Source organism: Dipteris shenzhenensis, chromosome 27 (genome assembly GCF_047967505.1).
Source record: "Dipteris shenzhenensis isolate YYH24624 ecotype China chromosome 27, Dip_SZ_1.0, whole genome shotgun sequence".
In the NCBI taxonomy this organism is placed as follows: domain Eukaryota; kingdom Viridiplantae; phylum Streptophyta; class Polypodiopsida; order Gleicheniales; family Dipteridaceae; genus Dipteris; species Dipteris shenzhenensis.
This window is the reverse complement of record NC_141622.1, coordinates 18,458,309-18,473,899: the sequence shown is the minus strand read 5'-3', so window position 1 is coordinate 18,473,899 and position 15,591 is coordinate 18,458,309. Positions and strand designations below refer to the sequence as shown.

The following is a 15,591-nucleotide window of genomic DNA, read 5'->3' as shown; positions in this document are numbered from 1 at the left end:
TTCCACCCCCACAATCATGACCAAGTAACAATGCACTAGAGAAACCCCCTACATACAAAACCAACTTTATGCTTCAGCAGTCCAAAGGATGCACGTGCATATTAAGCATAATGAGTCAGAACTAGTGTCATTGGACACAACTTTTCAAGTGCTGCTAACACAGTTCTAGTATTGTACTTGGATGCCACTTCCAAATGTATGCGAAGCCCAATGTTTAACTAAAATATGTATTAAATGGAACAAAATTTCTATTTGAACACTCAATAAAATTTGAATGTATCAAAGCTGCTGATGACATTCTACGACTTCAAGAGAGGAAGAATCCTTTCTAAGGCTACAAAAGGATCAAAACTGGAACATAAATAAGGCCCTTTCACCGCCCAGTTCTTTATTGCCCTGAGATTCTCTTAAAAGCAAGCCAAATTGGGAGCCACATGCATTACCAAGCTCTACGAAAGGTGGCTATTGCCAACCCAGCTCCACTACGAGTTAACCCACCCACTTCAACATGGTACTCAAGACAACCATGATGTTAGTCGAAGAGAGTTCCATGTTAACAAGCCAAAGTTGAGAGCTTCACCAACCCAACTCCACAGTTGATGTATTTTAATTTATTTAATGTTGCACATGTTTTGAAACTAAAGTGGAGTCTACCAGCAGTCTGCAGCAACCACAGGAGCCTCCATAAAAGCTCACTGTATCTATTGTGCTTTGAGGCCGTACTTAATACTTGCTGTTTCTACTGCATTATATCCCTGTTGCTATTATGAAGGCATGAGAAACATGCAATCTAAAAACCACAAATATAACCAGCTTTACAACTAGCCATCAGACCTTGAAACCGTTCAATAAAAAGCACATAATAGCAATGATCACTCCTGCATGTTAAAAACAAGCATGTTTAAAAGCCTAGTCTAGTGTGCAGGCTGAATCCCACAATTGAATGTACATCTTGGCTCACATGTTTCTTAAGCATCATCTAGCTACTAAGCAAAATGTATTTGAACATATATAGCTTGTAAGTGGACTATCTAGCCATTAAGTATCTTGAAGAAAAGGCAACAACTGAAATTTATGATCTACAAAATAGAAATCATGCATGCTTAAAAACTAAAATCGAAATGTTGTAGCCATGTACTTGGTGCACACGTGAATGTTTTGATTTAACTTAATTATCATCTAACAAACGTTCATCCCCCTCTCATACGTGCAATGCTCACAATTGGGTATGCTAGCTAGTTGTCCCTAAACTCAGAGAGATTGGCTCAAAATCATAGAAACATGCCTGGTAAACACATACAAAATTACTTATCTGACATCAAAGAACATCTACAGTAGACCATACCTTAGAGTAGCAACTACTTATTGAACATAAATGTCTTTCAAACTCTATGAGAAGCTCAATCATATTTTGTCATGAAAATTTTTCTGAAGCTAAACCTTCCTCTTTTGTGGTGATCCATAAAAACATTTCTCATACAACCTTTAGCAGCTCATTTATCATTCCAGCTGCTTGAAAAAACGGCACCAGGACTACAGTAGACTCATTTTGACTTTCCTGAATCCTTTCCTGAAGTACTGGTCCTGCCATGTTTCTGCATAGCATGGTAAACATTGAAAATATCATTTGATGAGAGAGAGACACACACACACACACACTTTTATTTAGTAAAAATTTCGTTGCTTTATATTACAAGAGAGCTTCCCAGAAAGGGAAAGCTGGACAATACATCAACAGAAAAACTCAGTATAAGAAAGATATACATCAGAATCTATGTAGTGAGTTTGCAGACAATCAAAGAGAGATTGCTGCAAAGATATGCAGAAAAAAAAGAAAATGGATCACTCAGGATCACCAAAGACCCTATGATTTTGATCTATCCATAGAGTCCACACACACATACACACACACACAATTTCCATGTATAAAATGGAGATCTGCAACGACAAACTTTCAAGCTACTATTCCTAACAAGACTTCAAAATTGGCTACTTGGATGAGGCTTTTAGATCTCAACTGAACAATAAAATATTGAAATTAACACTTCAATGTACATACATCCTGAATCATCATAATGACACTAGCAGGTTGCAACAGGTCAGTACACATCACAATTAACCACTCCAGTCCAGTGTTGATTTCAGCTTTGGGAACCCTTCGCCTAAAAAATTGTCATTTTTGGAGCAGTTTGTATTAAATCGAGCCCATTCCAGAAAGAAAGGCCGATGATTTTCCTGTAGGTGGAAACAGTGCCTGAGATCCTGTACCTTTCCCTTTTTGAAACATCTGCGTTGGAGAACCACCTGCTATGCCAAAACACAGCAGGTTTCCAGCAAATTTTTCCTCAATACATCTGTTTCTGTTTTTGTGCTTGCTTTTTTTCTGAATTTCTCTCAGTTTCCAAACCATAAGAAGGCTTAGACGTCAGCTTGAGCCTTGGATAGGTCCACAGCAGACTTGGTCAGGGACTATTCGAAATCGTGAAGTTTGCATCAGTGTTATCCAGATTATTGCCACTGTCTGCTGATTTTTTAGGACAGCCAACCTCAAATTCAGTGAAGAACTCCGGAAGTGTCTTTCCTTCAAGATATTGTTAGAATACTTAAACAGAGGTTGCTTGCTGTAGCCAACACTCCCAAAGCAGAAGATTATGTAAATCACACTGTGCTAATTCAAATCTGACTCCTCTCTTTTTGTGTGCACAATTGAATATAGATAGACACAGACAGTAAATGAGCCATGCACATGAGAGTAGATACAGTAAAGATGTATTGCTCCAAAGATGGAGAAAACCTTGTACAAAAGTGTGCACACTGTGCCACCATCTAGCAGATAGGTTGCTGCCTAGATGTGGACACTCGGCACCACAAAACTGTTCTTATACATCCTCTTGGCACCTTCAAAACTATGTCAGCCAGCGTGCTCTCCAAGAGCTTCATTGGGCTGGTTAGATGCTCTCCGTACAGACCTCATTGCTGCTATGGTGGACAACCAGTGTTGGTGCCCTGATCCTTGACCTCCTTGCTGCTCCTGTCTGTAGCCAATGGTGAGTCACAAGGCTCCCTGATTCCTAGCCTCGTTGCTGCTGGAACTGCAGCCAAACTGTGAGGCACACACTAAATCCAAGGGCCCTTTTCATGGGACTGGAATGCCATAGGATCTTGCCGACTAGCAGAACAAGCTGGCTGACCAGCCCACAGACTGTGCCGACCCAGTCTGTGGCAGACCTTCTACCCCCACCTGCTGTTGCCAACCAGCCTGCCATGTGGCAGGTGCTGGCTAGTCCACCTGTCTGTGGGCCCGACCCACTGCTCCAGCCTGCCGACTGGCTGTCCTTGGTTCTGCCATCTGCAGGGCCATATAATAGCCCATGTTGGCTATCCTATGTGCAGCCCTTGCAAGGCCTGCTGCTGTCTGAGCTCAGCCCTCTTTCAGGGCCCTGTGCTGATCCTATGCAGCCCTTCCCTGCAGACAATCTGCTGCTCACATGGCAGCCTGCATGCTGCCCATGTGACAGCATTGCTACTGTTGTCAAGACTCAGATCTGCCCGCATGGCAGCCTTCTTCTCTGCACAAGTGGCATCTCTATGTCCCAAAAGATGCTGCTAGTACAACACCCCTATGTCCTTATTTGGGGGCTCATAGGTGGGGAGGTGCCCTATATAATCCCAACACACCCTCACAATCCACCGTGGACGATAAAAATTCTCTATCAGCTCCCAGTGAGAGGCTCTCAGGAAGAAGTCAGAGACCTCCTCAATCATCGGTCTTTGAACCTGCAGTTCTTGCTCAGGTCCAATAGCGTACAAGCAAACCATCCTGGAAGACACCATCCATCAAGGTAGCAACCACGGTCCATGGTACCACCATCCATGATCACTATCCCAGCAGCATCCAACATCAGGCCTATCCAGCTATCCCCTTCAGAAAAAGGACAGCCTGGATCCTGTCAAGCACCATGCTCCCAAGGTCTGCTTCAACCCGTCACCAACCTGGGCACCATCTGTTAACTAAATAATGAATTTGAGTGATGAGATCCCTGTGGCTGATCCACATAGATCCCCATCACCCAGTAACTCTCCATAAATTCTGATCAACTTGGGTAACATACACCCCAGGTCTGTTGATGTCCTGTCTCCACCATTAAGACTTCAATAGTTCACCTCCATCTTTCAGTATCCTACAGCTGGGCCATGAAGAAGCCTCAAACACTCCTGTCCATGTGAATAAGTCCTGCTCAATTGCTGTCCTTCACAATAGTCATGCAGCAGGCAATGATGACCTCTCCAATGAGTCTTCCCCTTTGTTTGCTAGGAAGGCCTTTTCTCTCCATTCTCTCAAGTCCCTAGAAACACACAGCAAACATATGCCCAATACAAGCAACTGAACTCTAAATGTATGCAAAGGGGATATACCTCTCCAAATGGCTTAGTACTCAGGGCATTCAGAAGGATCGCCTGCCCCCCTTTCAGTACAGTCCAGAAGCCCCATGCCTCCAAATCCCACGAGATGAGATCAACCGTATCATACATTTGGACCTACTCCAGCTATATACACAGAGGGTGGCGTGGTATACAACCAAAGGTTCCCTCAAAGAGGGGGCTAAATATAACATCTGGTTCCTCAACAAGAGGCTGGTTCTTAGAGGCTAGGCTTTACTGTCATGGCTGAATCTGGCTATAGCTAGTGGTTAAGAACTCCCGGAGATGGAAGACTGTGGTTGAAGGGGCTGTTGAGGCTGCTGGCTAAAGTGCTGCACTAGTGACTGCCATTCACAGACTCGTCTGCAACTACAGACAAAGTTGGGTCTGTCAGCAGATTGATTCAGTGTGGGGAAGTGGCGAGTTTACAGAATGATCTGAGCAAGGCTGCTGCACATCCGCCAGTCTTAGCCTGCCTGCATAGACCTGGCATATTTACCGCTGTGGATGATGTGGCAGCCTGTCCTGCTGCTGCTCATCTGCTGCCATGTCTCCTGTGGCTGGATCTAGCCCTGATTGAAGGTTTGGCAGCCCTTGAGGCTGCCTTGTGGTCAAGTAGATGGCCATGACATAGCTAGACATGCAGTTGCATACGTCAATAATTTTTAGCTCTAGAACAGTTTAAGATCCAAACATGTCGATAGGATAACGAGGTTGTGGTATCTTTTTCTCCCCTTTACTCAGTATTTATTCATTTCAGCGTATGCTTCAGTTTTATTTGTGCAAGTTTGAGGCAAGCATGGAGTTAGACACAAAGTCATCTACAAATTTGTCACATTGGTATTTGATCTAACCTTTGAGGAGCATGAAATAAAATTACCAGGTGGCCTTTCAAAGCATTGGATTAGCCTGATGGCAAACTCAAAGACTTAAAGCACAAAAAGTTGGCATATCGCTACAAAACGTTAAAGGCTAACATGAATAGGATGCTTTAAGGAGCTCAGTATAGCTCGAGGGCCATTGGAACTTGTGCACTCTGACCAGGTAGGTGTTGCTATAACACAAGGGTGGTCGATGAACCAAGAATAGAGACAGATCAAGGTTAGGAATAGTCTAAGACAAGCTACTCGGCCTCCCAGCCATTAGATTCACCAGTCAAATCTCCCTCTTTCGAGGATCCTAACGGATCCTAAAAAGTAGGCTGTGCTATATTTGACTTCCAGTCCTAATTAGAGATTTCAAATCTCTATCTTGACAAAAATTGCATTCTTTTATCCACTCTTAACGGACGTCCCCCCTTTCCATACTTATCTCAAAAGGCTACATTCCATATTTCACTATGGTGATAACTTTTCTCACAACAATGTGGCACTACGCAAAAATCATACACCTGAAGAGTTATGGCATTAACATGCATGCTAATATGATGGGCCCAGCAATTCAAGGCATTAATGGCAGTGTCAAGGAAGTCATCAAGCAACAATTGGACGCAAAGCATTATTCTAATGATGTTTCCTCGAAAAAAATGTCAGGCACATGTGCTGCATTTTGCCTTCGCATCCTTTTTTTCCCAAATGATAACATCCCCAAGATAATTCACGTTTCTTAAAGTTCATCTGTCTTACGCCATGGGGTATTGAACTTGCAAGGCAGCGTAATGTTAGAGTGTGTGCTGTTGGGAGGGTTCGGTGTCTTATCTAGCACTTTGTGTAGGCATATCGCTAATGCGCATTTAAACGAATAAACCTTGAAGAAACGACAAGCAAGCACCACGCACGATGTGAAAAACCGAAGGAGCGGATGAATTATACTGAATCCACGGCAGTCACCGGAGGATTTGTTGAAACCAAAGCAAAAAGGCGTTCTAGGTCTGAAGAAAACAGAAGGAAGGAAAAGGGCAGATTAAAAAAGAGGTGAGCAAATGTACAGAAGAGTCCATGTAGTAGGCAACAGCCATGCAAGCGACGAAAACACCCCCGAGGATGACGACGGGACCCGTTGCAAGGTTCCATCTGGTAGCGATCGCCATAGCCTCTGCAGGATCTGAAGATGGTCTGAAATTTTTACACACTCTCACTATATAGTGGTTTGGATGCAAAGAGGACTATGGATTACAAAGTCAAGCTCAACTCAGATAGATCATTGGCAAGTACAAATTCAAATATGTTGCCAAGGGATATGGCCAAGAATTTGGAATACATCCTGGTTCACATCAATTGCAAACATCAACATGGTCATTTCCCTTGCTTCTCACTTTGACTACCTTATCCATAAAATTGATTTTAAACATGCTTTCTTCAACGAATAATTGTATCACGAAGCTATAATACAACCTTAAGGGTATGATGTCAGTCAAATGGAAAAGAAATTATGCAACTTCAAAATTCACTTTGTGGTTTGAAACAAGCATCATGTGCACGGAATGCAAGAATCCTCAATCATTTTCATGCGCTAGGTCTTCAACCACCAAACTCACATTTGCTTCACATTAAAAGGACTACTCAAGACATTATTCTTGTAGTGCACCGAGAAACAGCTAATCGCTTGGCAAGCACCATGATCACTTCCATCACTTGTCTCCATATATAGGGAGTAGAGAGTAGATATCTTTGGCCCTCATGTGTGTGTCAATATGGAAGTGGGTTTGTCATGTCATACTCTCTAGGCTTGGATGTGTCATCTCCATTGTGACCACTAATTTGTGTCATCTTTGTGAAGAAATTTGTGATTGTTTTTTGTCTAGGCTCCATCAAGACCTCTTGATCTCATCTCTACAGTCTAAGTAGTCGATCTTTGTGCTGTTGGGCCACATGTAAGAAAGTCACCACAAATCTACGATTGGGTGAGCCACGAAAGTTGACGGTGGGGTCCAAATCCATGCTGATTAAGCGCAATAGTGTCGTTCGCAAAGGCAAATAGCAAGCAAGAAAATTAGGGGTAAGGTGTCAAAATCAAAACAAACAATAAAATGAGGGAGGGAAGGGTACTTACAGAGTCCCTCCTTATCCTTTTCAACCCCTTTGACTCCCAAACAACACAAGTACCATTAAGACTAACCCCCTTTAAGTTGACAAACTTTTCTCCTTCATTACAACAATCTCTGCCCAAATAATTTTGTCCTCAAAATTGCAAGTGGTGGTTACACATAAAGTCTCTCCACTACTTGCAAAAAGAGCCTGGGTCAAAAGGGAACTTAAGATAGTTCTATTTCCCAGATATTGTGGTACCTCCTATAAACTGCTCCTAGGTTGTGTAAGGATTGATCCCACTAAGCATGCTCATGAACAAGAGGCTCCACAATCACATAGCCATTGGTTGTCTCCATGAGGCTACTTTGCACATCTCTTTGTGCCTTGTTATCCTCTTTTGAAAACAGGGCCTTGGCATTTTTTTTTGCGAGTTTTGTGAGTTTTTAACCCTATAAATATATAGCTAGTGGCCCTCTCTCTTACTTCCTCTCAGTGGACTTTTTCTCTATGTTTCCTCTATCGATATCCTATATCTCTTCCCTCACACTCTAACTCTCATGCTCTTCTACTGACATCCTAACTCACTACCTATCTCTCACGACCTACCTCATGACCTATCTCTACCTATCTCTCACGACCTACCTCATGAGCTATCTCTACCTATCTCGCACGACCTACCTAATGACCTATCTCATGCTCTACCTCTCATGACTTACCTCATGACATTTTTCACACTCTACCTCCATCATGCTCCCTTCTGACGCACTGCTACGTCCCTCACACTCCCTTCTCTCACACAATACCTCTCAAGCTCGCTTGGGGATATCGAGAGGCCTATTTCATTGGTCTTATATGAATAGGGGGTAAGGACCTCCACTGCTAGAGGAATTTGCCGGCCCACTAGCAAAGCAAGAATACTCTGGTGGATAGTACAATAGTTTCTTACATCACAAGAATATGCATTCGATACTATTCACTCCATATATGTTCATTTGGATCCTGAATCCGTGCAATTAGTATGCATTCATCACTATTTGTTCCAAGTTTATTCGTTCTTTTGTATACATTCATTTGGATCCAATTCATGCCTTGGAAAATTTATGAGAATCTTGTAATTTCTGGTGATGACCTAGGATTTTGAGTGACATCTACGGCCCCTCCTCTCATAAACAACAAATGAAAGAGGCCTCGAATCATTCTGCCTGCCTCTCCTTTTTGTAGCAATATAGCACCAAGTGAATGCAAAGATACACTTGGATTTACATAAAAGTCTTGAGACCAATCAGGGGGCTTCAATATTGGACACTTACTCATGGCCTCCTTAAGTTGCTGAAAAGACTCTTGTTGCTCCACCCCCCATTGGAAACAAACTCCTTGTCTTGCCAACAAGTTCATGGGATGCACTATCTCTGTGACATCTTCGGACAACAAGTCATAGCTTCCAATGCCTTATCCTAAAGGAAAGTTTGACTGGCTAATTCTCCTTCTAGATGCCTTCTTTTTCTTACTATGGTGTTCCTCTTCTTGATGTTCCTCATCTACTTCTTCCTTGCTTTCTTCTTCTTCTTTTGCTTTACCACCCCCACGTTTAGCCATCATTACCTCTCTTTCCTCATCCCTTGAAGAAGCTTCTAACAAGGATACTTGTTTTTCTTCTTTCTTTCTCAATCTAGGATACTCAGGGCGATATTCACCTTTTTCATTACATTCATAGCAAGTGACCCCACTCTTATCTCGAGGCCTATCTTCACTCTTTGGTGCTCTAGGTTGTGCATTAACCAAATGCAATTTCAAATAAGAAAACTCTGCCATCAATTGGGAGATATTATGATCTAACTCAGAGGACTTTGGTACCTGAGGAGTGCCCATTACCTCCACCTTAGAAGTTGAAGCTGTTGAAGACACAAATGAGGATTTGATCTTTAGAGAAGCTTCTTTCTTGGTCACAATGCGAAGTGCCTCCATGTATGTTGTTGGATTTTTACTCATTACTTTTGAGCGAAGACGAGGCTCCAAAGCCATAACAAATTTGCTCATCTTTAAGTGCTCCATCCCCGAGAGACTTTGAGGGGCCGATGATGTAGATGTCATAGCTCGCAAAGCTGCCCTTTCATACTTTGTCCATAAAGTTTCATATCAAATTGCCAACGCAGAGACCATCTCACTCTCCTTGATAGAACCGGTCCAACTGCAACATCAAAGCATTTGGTGACTCCACTGCCCCAAATCTCTACTTCATTGTTGCCACCACTTGGTCCCAGTCCTCCTTGGTAGAGTCCGGCAAGGCCTCATGCCAACTCAAGGCTACACCTTTAAGAAAATCAGGCAAAATCTCCGCCTGATCCTTCATGGACCATCTAGAAAGCTGGCATCCTCGAACAAAATCCCGAAGATAAGACTCCGGGTCTTCCCCTTGGGTCCCTCGAAACACTGGAATCTTCACCATGATGAAACACAAAAAAAAAACATCAAGATCCAATTAATATCCTAAACAAGATCCAAACAAGATCCCACAGAGCCTTAGTATACCAAGACCAACTTATTATGCATAACCACTTGTTGAAAACCCTCCACAATGTGATCCTCAACAAGATCTTCAAAAATAAGTGACCAACCAGCACCATGAAAACATTGTGTATACATGCATTCAAGAATCACCCTTCTCACAATTGGAAGTGCACATAATAGATTCAAGATATTGTACTCTTCATCATTTGCATAGCAAAAGAAGTTGAAAGCATTGAGAATCACCACTCCACTGTTATAGTCAAAAACTACCCAAAGACTCAACTCTTCTTCACACCAAGCTGCCAGTGCATGAAACAATCCCCAATCTATCATTGTGCCTGTTGCCGGTGTTGTCTATTCACCAACATATTCAATAGTTCAAACATAAAGGATATGATCATGATGACCGTGCAAATAGCTTGAGCATTACCTTCACAATCTTCTAGTTCTCTTAAACGAGTGGCAATCTCTTCTGACGGAGTTCTTCCAGGCATCTTCTTTATCACATCAGAAAACACATGCCTATATTAGGCATAACATGCAATCAAGTACACCCGAGACCGTTTAGTAAGATGGGATGAATCCAATACCAAACGTACCTGGCGTCTCCACCAAAAAGATGTGACATGAAGTTGGGGGTAATAAACTTCACTCACCTCTTCACTTCCTGCTTTCGAACTAATTGAAAAAGATATTTATCATTGAGAAAGGGACATTAAAAGGAAGCTTTTATGCCAAGATATCACACCATACTTTCCTCCCTCATATGAGAATGAAGATGGTAACATCCTAAGTGATGTTGTACTCAAGCATAGAGAGAAGGAAAGGATCAGCAGAGGCCATAATCTCGGCGAGTTTGGTCTGCACCAAAGAGAAGAGCGATATGTTGTTGAAAGAGAAGAGCGATATGTTGTTGAAAGAGGAGTTTGAAGGGGCTGATTGGGTTGGATGGATAGGTTCCGAGGAAACATTACACCTCCTTCATAGACACCTTTACATTTAGCTCAAAACACTCTACAAACTATCATTAGGCACAAAGGCCTATAACTTTTAGTAGAGACATGATGTCAAAGATTCAAACACATACAAAGATGCACCTTGAGATAGGCTTCGTGCTGATATACATTTCGTAAGAAACAAAGAAGCGGCTAAAAAGTTATTGGTAGTTTACTAGACGGGGGAAAAACTATCATGAACTTTTTGTAGCAATATCTGATTTAAGATCTAAGAACATACAAACATGTGCCTTGAAGAGAGCTTCATGCTAATATATGTTTCGTAAGAAACAAAGAAGCGGCCAGAAAGTTATGGGCAGTTTACTAGACGGGGTAAAAACTGTCATGAAAACAGACTGTCAAACACAGACACTCATAACTTTTTGCAACAGTATCTGATTCAAGATCTAAGAATATAAAGACATGCGCGTTGAAAAGGGCTTTGCATTGATATAAGTTTCATCAAAATCGAACTACCGAGCATAAAGTTATGAGCAAAATACTAACAGGGGGTCAAACTATCATAAAAACTGCCCTCCACCCATGCTCATTTCGCCTGAGCAGGATGCTCCCTCAAGACTCCACCTTCATCAATGATCCACCACTCATAGATTTTGCCTAGAAGAGAGTAAGTAATTCCCTTGGTGGCTCGGGAAATGGATGGACCATGTGTGTGCAATGAGCGGCCGAATAGAAAGAACTTTTAAGGCTTTGAAAGAAAGAAAAGGGAAGAGACACTCATGAGAGAGAACCTGAAGTGACCTTCATTACCAATAGAGTGAGACTCCACTCCAATGCAACTCAAAACACTACAAACACAAGGGAGAAGAAGAGGTTTCATACGTACAAGAAGGAGCAGAAGCTCCAAGACTACTCATAGAGAGAGAACGAACTAGAGAGAGATGGACTCAAGAGTCTACATAAGAGAATATCTACAAGAGGGAGAGAAGGCTCATGGAAGAGGCTTGAGGAGACTAGAGCTATATCAACATGAGGCCTAATGGTGGAGAGATTCATGAACAAGGGAGAGGAGGGCTCCTTTTATAGAGATTTTGTCACCCTTCTTCACCCATTTACAAAATTACTGCCTATAGATTCCTTTCCCCATCAATCGCATAAGCCCGTATGTCACCATCCATGTCCTTTTTGGCTACTCTTGCCATGTGTCCCATCAAAAGATGCTCAAAACTCTTAAAATGTTGAGAAAGTCAAGAGTCTTCCCACACGGAGCCCATAGGGACCCTCTCTTTTCCATATGTCCACATCCTCCTTATTCCACATAGGAATTCTAGAAGGATTCCTCTTGACTCCACACTCCTCCACATGCCTTCCACATGCTTGGGCCTCTCTTATATTATTGGAACACGTGGACATGAGCCCACCTCTTTATATGACTCACTCTTCCTATGTGTAAAAGGATGCCCAGTCCACTGGAATTTCTATTCTCCAGATTCAGTAGCATTTTGTGTCGGCCATTGTAACTAAAAGACTGGCTTATTATGCTTACTGTGTACAAAATAAATATGCTATGAGGCTCGATGTAGGTTGTAATACTGCACGAAAAATTCCCCTAGCTCAATTTGCTAGTAGACCTATGTCAAAGGGGGATAGAAAAATATTTTCATTGTAAATTTTTGATACTCTCCTACACAACTTGCCGGTGATCTATGTGGGAGGACGATGGAAAAAAGTATCCATTATAAAAAATTTGACTCCATTTGGTATAGCTCACCGGCAAGCTATGTTAGAGGAGGATGGAAAAATGTATTCATTTCCAAAATTTCAAGCCCCTCTAGCATAGCTCACCGGCGAGCTATGTCAGAGGAGGATTGAAAAATGTATCCATTTCCAAAATTTCGAGCCCCTCCAGCATAGCTCGCTGGCGAGCTATGTCAGAGGGCGATGGAAATATATGTCTGTTATAGAAGTTTTGACCCCCTCTTGCTGACAAGATATGTTTAGAGTGACAAAACATGTGTGCCTCAGGATCTATGGAGCACTCTAAGGTGGATGGAACCTGTGTGGAAACATGATGAAGAGAGTGCTCATGACATGTAGCTCAAGTCAATTAGGTTCCAAGATAGATTAGCTTGGACTCATAAAGAGAATCTTGAGATAGTGCAAAGTGCTTGATTGATATTACTTCAAATGAACCTCCCTTTTATAGGTGAGGGTACTTACATCCATTTGCTTGCTCACATGTGGGATATGTCCTCCATGCCATGTGGCAGCTTACCCTTTGCTCATACCTTTGCTCTACATGTGCTCATGGCACCACAACTCTCAACACCTCCCCTTGGTGCCATGATCCTTTGGCTACTGCAAGGTGGTCAGATGTGAGTTACATTCCATCACCTCCCCTTAGTGCAAGCCTGCTACTTAAGGTGGTCAAGTGTGGCTTTTACATGTCAATACCTCCCCTGGGTGCTTTCATAGCTACTCTCAGGCGGTGAGGTTTGATTTACAAAAGATAGGCAAGGTTGGCAAGGTTTTTGCTTTTCTCAATACATATTCCTGTCATTGTGCTCATGGCTTGATGATGACCCTGTTGTCTTCTTCGCTTGATGCATGATGCTTTGTTCTTCCATGTGCCTTAATGCTTTATGTGTGGATGCCATGCTTTTTGCTATGGTCATCTCATGCACTTGTGCTTTTGGCATGCTTATGACAATGATGTGTGCATTCATGCGTTGCTTTTCCATTTGTTGCAAAGGTCTTACCAATTGATTACTTTCAATATTGGCAGTGTCTAATTGCATACAATGATTCTGATCTGACAAGCGCCGCGTAGAGCTCGAAAAGACGATAACTTTTTCTTTTTGGAGCGTGTGCAAATTCTTCCTGGATTGCAAGTTATGGCTTGTCGAAGTTTTTGTGAAGAAGAAGGGCCTTTGATGATGTGGCACAGGGATTCACATGCTGAATTCCATATTGTGCTTAGCAAGGGACTCTGTGTGCTTAGGTGGAACTTTTAACTAACCACATAACTTAACCATGGCTATGTTTGACCTTACTAGAGTTAAGTCTTATCTGCCAACTGGCACTCTGCTAACCAAAGACCACTAAACCAAACTTGGAGTTAGCTAAACTGAACCACGGGTCCTATCTGCCATGTGTCTTTTTGTGTGGAGACCTTGGAGAAGAAAGAGGAAGCTTGAAGCTTCTCTGCGCTGTGACGACGATGGCGCTGCGGGAGGCTAGAGCTCAGCGAGTCGTCGTAGGAGCCGTTTGATGCGAGAGTCTTCTTTGCAGTTGTGGCAGCTAGCAATCGTAGATGGCGCAATGTTTCATGGCTTTGAGAGTGCTGCAGGGTTGGCGAGCTCGTAGTCGGCGTTGGACATCGTTGTTGCAGGTTGGAGACATTCGGGGCTGCTGCGTCGCTTGATGCGGCTGAAGGGCCGATGCTGGTTGCTATGTCCACATTTCTTCTTCCAACAATTTGCAGCTCGTGGATGCAGATGTGCCTAACACTTGCGGTAGATCATCTTTTCTTGCTAGCACCATCAGGGAAGGCTCGATAATTCCACCCCGCAGCCTCAGCACCAGATGGAGCGTAGACTCTTTCTGAATGTTATAGTCTGCCAGAGTGCGGCCATCCTCCAATTGCTTGCCCGCAAATATGAGACGACGTTGATAGTATCGCTGCTCTCGACCTCGAGGGTGATGGTTTTGCCTGTTTTGGAGAGGCTTATCTCAAGAAGGCCCGTAAAGGTGCCCAGTCTCTCGCAGAGAATGCAACAAATGCAAATGTTGCTTAGAACGAGTCCTCGATGAAGGAGTTGTCTGCCATTAAAGCAGTTTTGCAAGCTATGGAGGACTACAAGCAGAAGTTGCGGTGGTTGCTTTTGCCATGGGAGTCTTTCTCCTTAGAACAAAAAACTGATCTCTCTCTCTCAGCACAAAGAGTGAACTCACAAGAGCTCTCTCTTTTTCACAATGGAACTCTCACAAAACAATTGAACAGAAATCTTCAACTCTCATGGACGGAACTCTTTCAATCTGAAAACTTAAAACTAACCTAGGAGAAAAACATGAGCTCCTAAGACATGCCTACAACTAATCTAGGAATGGAAGCAATCCTAGTGAACTACTAATGAGCTAAACTAGGAGAGCTAAACCTATGCTCTGATACCATGACAAAACATGTGTGCCTCAGGATCTATGGAGCACTCTAAGGTGGATGGAACCTGTGTGGAAACATGATGAAGAGAGTGCTCATGACATGTAGCTCAAGTCAATTAGGTTCCAAGATAGATTAGCTTGGACTCATAAAGAGAATCTTGAGATAGTGCAAAGTGCTTGATTGATATTACTTCAAATGAACCTCCCTTTTATAGGTGAGGGTACTTACATCCATTTGCTTGCTCACATGTGGGATATGTCCTCCATGCCATGTGGCAGCTTACCCTTTGCTCATACCTTTGCTCTACATGTGCTCATGGCACCACAACTCTCAACATAGAGGGGTCAAGCTTTTAAAGGATATGCAATTTTTAAGAAGTGAATGATGTTTGGTTGAGCTAGACCCTCAGTTGTGGGGAGTGGAAGTTTAAACTTATTAATTTGCATTATCTTTGTGTGGGCTTGTTAATAGGGACAGAAAGAAAGAGAGAGGGATAGGAGGAAAAGTAAAGAGAGAGTATAAGAGAGAGATTAGGAAATTAAAACTTTTCTTTGCTATTTTATATGGAGGTGCT

At 42.7% G+C, this 15,591-nt stretch overlaps 1 long non-coding RNA gene and 1 pseudogene across 1 annotated transcript; both read right to left on the bottom strand.

Moving 5' to 3' along the window:
* Positions 1-273: 273 nt before the first annotated feature.
* On the bottom strand, positions 274-6,478 carry LOC147883977 (uncharacterized). The gene is made up of 3 exons (XR_015543714.1): positions 6,350-6,478; positions 1,346-1,595; positions 274-447 (listed from the first exon to the last, which is right to left on the bottom strand). It is a non-coding gene; the product is annotated as an uncharacterized LOC147883977 (long non-coding RNA).
* Positions 6,479-14,181: 7,703 nt separating this feature from the next.
* The window catches only part of LOC147883976 (ubiquitin-ribosomal protein eL40 fusion protein pseudogene), a 40,970-nt pseudogene continuing 39,560 nt past the window's right edge, over positions 14,182-15,591 (bottom strand).